The sequence below is a fragment of the Macrobrachium rosenbergii genome, chromosome 48 (genome assembly GCF_040412425.1).
Source record: "Macrobrachium rosenbergii isolate ZJJX-2024 chromosome 48, ASM4041242v1, whole genome shotgun sequence".
NCBI classification, from domain to species: domain Eukaryota; kingdom Metazoa; phylum Arthropoda; class Malacostraca; order Decapoda; family Palaemonidae; genus Macrobrachium; species Macrobrachium rosenbergii.
In genome coordinates, this window is record NC_089788.1 from 10,378,002 (window position 1) to 10,385,353 (window position 7,352).

Sequence of the window (7,352 nt, forward strand, 5' to 3'; positions counted from 1 at the left end):
TGGGTTCCGAACCACATTACAGCGAGAAATGAATTTCTATCACCAGAAACAAATTCCTCTTGTTCTTCACTGGCCGGTCGGAGATTCGGCTATTACAGTAATAATATTGGAATGGAAAAGAGTATAGAGTTTAGGCCAAGGGCCAAGCGCTTGGACCTATGAGGTCATTCAGCGCTGAAAAGGAAATTGAGGGTAGGGAGGTTTTAAAGGTGTAACAGCAGGAAGTCCTCGCAGTTGCACTTTGAAATTGTTAGGAGAAGGTGGACAGCAAGATGGAAGAAAGATAATGTGAAATGAGGTACAGTAAAAGGAATGAAAGGGGTTGCAACTCGGGGCCGAAGGGACGCTGTAAAGAAACTATTAATGCCTACAGTGCATCCCGTGAGGTGAACTGACGGCGCCACCCACCTACGAGGGTAATAATGATATTATTACTACAACTGAGGTGAAGCTGGCATCATAATGACTGTGATGGCAGCAGAACTCAATTATTTTCCTTGATGAGTTCTTCATACTAAAGAATACGTTTCCGCAACAGAACGGCAAACTCACAAATTAATTCCGATGGCAAATTGACATCAGCGAACTCTGACAAGCAGAACACAATTCCAACGTACATCACAACAAAAACTGCTTTAAATTAACAAAGACCGCTTTAACAAAACGCATAACAAAAGATTCCCCGCCAACAATAGCATTCAAGGATCACGCATCGAATTCCATTCAGTGCTGGAAGGCCTAAAAGCAATTCTATTATTCGTAAAAGAGTAATATTATCCGGTCTTACGGAGTGATGCGTAGGAGGTTTCGGTACTTCCAAAGATTCAGCGAAAACCGTCAATGGTATTAGAGGGGATAGAAAGTTTTCAATAGAACTTTCTGTTCAGACAGTAAAGACATCGTGGAATTATTAAATACTGAAACAGTTGCCATAACATTGTTGCATTATAACGATGCTTTGTTAGAAATATCACAAAAAGGACTAAGATGTATGGTATATGCAAATATAAAGGGAGCTTAAGTTGAATATTAAATGACAGATACCACCGAACTTGACGTGTAACTTATTCGCTTGTCAGCGTGTTCTTAAACACGGTAATTACTTTCTCCTTTATTACCAGTCTACAAAGAAGCTAACCACATATACAATGTGCATATATGTACATATACACCTTCACATTTCTGCATATATAACGGAGGGAAATCTCTTGCAATGCTAATTAATTTGACACTGGTGTGGGTCTCAAGATACGGATTCCAATAAGACATTATATAGTTCGAGACTAATACAAGTGCTTTGAATGATCAACAAAAATAATGTCTCTAAGTAAAAGACAGTTTTCATGCACACGAGAATGAACAAAAATATATGATTTCTCTGCTTTTGTCAAGCAGAAATAGTGGGAAAGAAGAATAAAGTAAAACTGAAAACAAAACCAGTCTCCAAACGTTTCCTTTCAGTCTCTATTCGATTAATTAGCAGAAACACTTGTCCTCAAATTACCTTCTATTCAATTAAGACACCCCTGGCTTCCTGGCTTGTAATCTAGGGGGAGAGAGAGAGAGAGAGAGAGAGAGAGAGAGAGAGAGAGAGAGAGAGAGAGAGAGAGAGAGAGAGAGAGAGAGAGAGATTTGTTAATCCTCCTTTCTCTATCACTGGATAAAGTAGTTTTCCTCTTGCTGTTTAACCTGTCTTCATTTAGGGTATGCCCAAATTTTGTGAACTCACATTTTCCCAGTTTTTAACACCTTAGGTGTAAAGGAAGTATACTCCCATTCAGTGTTTAACACGTCATTCGTTAAGTATAGAACAAATGTGCTTCAAATGTACTCGCATTCATTGCATTTAAGATGTATTAATTCTGCTTAACCAGTTATCCTTCATTGCAGGCTAAGTGTAATCATGTTGTTTCTGCTGAAAGAGCCTTCGTTTAGCGTAGACCAAATACACTTCACGTATTCTGTTCAAGTCGTCTTGATCTAGTGAAAACCAAATGTACTTACATTCATTATTTAACCTGTCACTCATTTATCGTAAGCCAATCGAATCTCACTCCGATAAATCTGTCTTCATTATGTACAGACCTACTGTATTCCAGCTCTTTCTGTTTGAAATTGTCTTTATTTGGCAAAAATAAATTGTATTCCCATTCTGTCTGTTCCACCTTTCTAAATCAAATGTATATCAAACGTAATCTAAATTCCTTCTGTTTAATCTGTCATCATTTAGTGTATATCACATGTACTCCAACTCGCACACGTGTCTTCATTTATTGTAAACCATGCAACAGTCATTCTGTTTAAACTATCTTCGTTCAGTTAGTGTAGACCACATGTAATCCCATTCATTGTTTAAGCTCTCGTCATTTGCTGTAGACCATAGGCAATACCATTCTTTTTGTTTAAACTGTCTATGTTCAGGGAAGACCAAATATGATCCCATTCTGTCTAGTTAAAACGCATTTATGTTAGTGAATAAGACATGTCATCCCATTTTCTTTTTAATTTCGCTTCACTAAGGATAGAACACATGCACTCATACTTTTCTGCTCAACTTATCTTCACTTGAAGACAAAATGTACACCCATTCTTTTGGTTTAACCTGTCTTTACTTGGTGACGACGATACAGTCTTCCCAGTCTGCCTGTTTGACATGTCTTCACTTAATGAAGACGAGTGTTCTGACATGCTTTCTTCTGAAGCTGTTCTCATTTAGTCAAGACCAAATGCCCTACAATTTTTTTTATTTCGTATTCACTGTAGACTAAATGTATTCCTCTTCTCTCAGTTCAACAAATGAAGACCAAATGAGGCTATCAGTCGAGAAACATGCTAAGCGCCATACTGGATCAATGTATTTTTTTTTATTTAATTTATTATATTTTAAAAATGGCACTTGGCATGTTTCTCGACTGAAGAGCTCAAATGTAGTCCCTTTTATTCAGTTAAACCTGTTAGTTTAGACCAAATGTACTCTTATTCTCTCTGCTTAAAATATCTTAATTCAGTGCTGAACTAATGTCCTCCCACCCTTTCTGTTTAACCTGCCTTCCTTTAGTGATGGCCCAATGCTCAAGTCTACTTGCATTCCCTTCATCAATTCTTCCTTTTTCATACCCAGTCTTCCCTCTCCCTTGACTTTCGAACAGCCCTTTTTATACCCAGAGTTAATTCAAAATTCACATTTCCTTCATGTTTTCCAGTCAAGCTTCATCCAGCATTTCTCGGGAGTAAAACAAAACTAGAATGTCCCTGAATATGAAATGTTCCCAGTTCATATACATCTGCATAATGGAGCAATACTCTGAATACAATATGCAAAGAGGACTGAGAGATTACAGTGCACTGCTGGGATTCTGTAACCATTAAACAATTCTGTTAAGTAAGAAAATACCAAACACGTGTTACTTTTTGACTTCTGAAGAAGTATGCGTGATGACGACTGCTTTCATGGCAAAATTTCCATTTCGAAGAGTGCAGGGTACAAGAATGGGAGAGCCTGGTACATTCAAGGATGGCTGTTTTTGAATGGTGAAAAGATATTTGATCGTGTGGCAGAAACATTGTATATGCTTGATAGTAGTATATATATTATATATGTATATATATAATATATAATCAAACGTTTTCAACTTCTTCCCTGTGGTATTTGATATATGAAAATCACGTATGAAGTGTGATTATAATCATACATTATATATGTATATAAATATACACATATGTCTATATATATATATATATATATATATATATATATATATATATATATATATATATATATATATATATATATATATATATATATATATACGTGCGTGTGTGTGTGTATATGTTTAATACAATTTCAAGTCAATTTCCCGAGTAATATTGTAACTGCTCCTATTAATTCTTCTCCCGATTTTGACTTTAAATAATGTAATTCTGAAAAAAAAAAGGGTTTCGAAACTGAGAATGCAATGAGACCGTAATGCGCTTATTATAACAGCCACCAAGAACATAAAAATATGGATACGAAAATAACTTAACTCACATTCACTCAGCCACAACTAATTAACAGATAGGCGATTGTTGATATAATTTTCACTTTATCAAAAAAGTACCGACTGAAAAATTGGTCCTTACTATGCGCAGTTTATCAAGAGCCATTTATCAGATATGCTGATGCCACACGACGAAGTCCAATCTGGGACGCTTCGGAAAACAAGCCAAAGATTCCAAAGATTTTTAAATAAAGTAATAATTTTCAATTTTGTGAAATGACGAAGCAACTCTCCCATAAAATGCAAGCTCGTTCACCGTGACCTCCCAGCAAAAGAAGGATTAAGAACCTCCTACATTCAGCTTGGCCGGCTACCTAACCGCCCAGTCATGTGTTACGTTACGAACTCATGAACGTGACTTCAGGTAATGTAGGTGCCCGATCGTGAGCGAGGCGCCGTGGATAAACACACTCCATGAACGACTCGCTTTGAAATCTCGAGCATGACAGGACATCTGTTTCCGTACTTATGAAGGAATCATGTCTCCTCTACCGCGAGAAGTATTGTCACTTTATGGGGCTCTTCTCGTTTCTCGTGAACCTGCCCGAAAATTGTTAGAGCCCTGTTGATGTTAATTACACGAATTCATTAACAGAGAGAGAGAGAGAGAGAGAGAGAGAGAGAGAGAGAGAGAGAGAGAGAGAGAGAGAGAGAGAGAGAGTTAATCAGTTCAAAGATTCGTCTCGAATTGATACAAAGTACATGAAACCACTGAGAGAGAGAGAGAGAGAGAGAGAGAGAGAGAGAGAGAGAGAGAGAGAGAGAGAGAGAGAGACAGAGAGAGAGAGAGAGAGAGAGAGAGAGTTAATCAGTTCAAAGATTCGTCTCGAACTGGTACAAAGTACATGAACCCACAGAGAGAGAGAGAGAGAGAGAGAGAGAGAGAGAGAGAGAGAGAGAGAGAGAGAGAGAGTTAATCAGTTCAAGAATTCGTCTCGAACTGATACAAAGTACATGAACGCACAGAGAGAGAGAGAGAGAGAGAGAGAGAGAGAGAGAGAGAGAGAGAGAGAGAGCTAATCAACTTAGACTCGTCTCGAATGATACAGAGTACATGAACCCACTGAGAGAGAGAGAGAGAGAGAGAGAGAGAGAGAGAGAGAGAGAGAGAGAGAGAGAGAGACTGACTTAATCAATTCAAAGATTCGTCTCGAACTGATACAAAGTACATAACCCACAGAGAGAGAGAGAGAGAGAGAGAGAGAGAGAGAGAGAGAGAGAGAGAGAGAGAGAAAGTTAAGTATTTCTGAGATTCGTCTAGATACCGCTTGAAAATGATTAGATTGCCGAACTGATACAAGTACACGAATCCGATAAGAAAGAGAGAGAGAGAGAGAGAGAGAGAGAGAGAGAGAGAGAGAGAGAGAGAGAGAGAGAGAGAGAGAGAGAGAGGCTGACTTTTAAGTATCTACAAGTAGTTCTATGAGTAGCCAGCACTTTCCGCTCCAAATTACAACTCCGATATTCAATACGGAAATGGATACCTGAGACACCCCAAGGCACCTCGAAAGGGCAGCGGTGGCCTTTTTGCGTCTTATTGCTAACAACAAAGGATGTTTATGTCTTTAATAAATAAAACGTAAATAATAATAATAATAATAATAATAATAATAATAATAATAATAATAATAATAATAATAATAATAATAATAATAATAATAATAAATATGACTCTTCTCGGTTCTGTCTATCGATTATATATATATATATATATATATATATATATATATATATATATATATATATATATCTAAATCTATATAAACCCAACCTCGTCGAGGGAGTGGCTTCAAGTTGCGTCACCCTTCTGATTCTCAGCAGTTACTTTGGAATGAAGATCATCTACCCTAAGGTACACCCCACCAGTCGACCGACTAGCAAGAACAAACAAGAATCGCTAATCAGGTCAAAATTAGCACAATGATTTTGAACGGAAAGTGACTGATTTCTTCCACCAATCCCGGGAGGCGAACCCAGGCCATCTCGCATGGCAAGGTAATTGTCATGACCACCTGGTCACATGAAGAGTAAACATATCAAAAGATAAATTTTTTTTCTAACAGCCGGTAATACACTCACTAGCATATGAACATAACTACACAATAGACATGCAAGACATTTCAATTTATTTCCGGGCACCTGTATTTTATCATACGCCAGCATACTTGTATACATATATATGCAAAGCAAATTACAATCTGCTATACAACTTATTTCACTTCTGTTTGCAACAAAAAGGAGTGTATTCCCTTAGAGAACCCACAACAAACAGAGAAACAAAGGCCTACGGCATCAGACAATGATAAATAATCAGAGGCAACAACTCACATTGTTACTTTAGCTCCTTTCCCAATCTCTCAACCAGATACGGTATCATATACTCCTAATGCGGACACTACTATTGGATAAACGTCATCCACATCCACGACAGTGAAGAGCAATTACGAAAAGGGCGGAGGAGTACGTACAACATTAACCACTGAAATAAAACAAGCAAAACGACCTTACCTTTTTATGTACAAGAGCTTTGACGGAGAGTTTACGAGCCTTTCAAACAAAGCTGAGCGCCAAGATTTTCACGTAAGCAGCATCATCCGCAACACTTAACATTTTCTCTACATACTTTCAAGAATTCATCTGAAACAATGTAGCCCCTTAACGATGATGATCACGGAAATCAGCAGCAGCAGCAGCAGCAGCAGCAGCAGCGAGACACAAGACGAAATAGGTCACTGGTTGCTAAGAACAATAATAAACCGAGCGAAGCAAGAACGACTTGTTGATCTTATTTCTCCCCCCGCAAGAGAAGCATCAGGTGCGAGAGAGGGGCGAGAGGAGACTTCCGAGAGCGCAGCCTCCTCACCGTTCGAATGCGACACGGTAACTACCGATCTGTTGCACGTAGCCCCAGTATATATAGCCCACGAGCTTAATAAAGACGTGTGAAAAAATAAAGATTTGCGGAAAAGCTCCCTTTATGGGCCATCTTTTCTACCGCATGAGCACTGGGATTTTATGCTCTGCAAAAGTTGAATATTTTTTCCCGTAAAAAATTGGCAGTCATGGCTACCAAGTACTCTTGGATGAGAAACAGAGGCAGTAAAAGTGGGCGTAGAAATTCAGAAAACGATGAACGTAAATATTTACATCCCCACTTACTGTACACTTCCCCTTGCAAAGAACATACACACATACAAACGCATAAGCATAAACAAACACATACACATGCAAATTAACATATTTTAATTATTGCGAGTTCTATTTTAGTTTATATACATATATATACACACACACATATATATATATATTAGA

General features: G+C 37.9%; 1 protein-coding gene across 1 annotated transcript in view; it reads right to left on the reverse strand.

The window, feature by feature from the left end:
• LOC136831250 (beta-alanyl-bioamine nonribosomal peptide synthetase ebony-like) overlaps positions 1–6,929 on the reverse strand; it is an 81,337-nt gene extending 74,408 nt beyond the window's left edge. The window contains exon 1 of the mRNA XM_067091314.1: positions 6,549–6,929. The gene's annotated coding sequence lies outside the window, so the exon portion shown is untranslated. The remainder of the gene's footprint in view (positions 1–6,548) is intronic.
• Between the last annotated feature and the right edge of the window lie 423 nt (positions 6,930–7,352).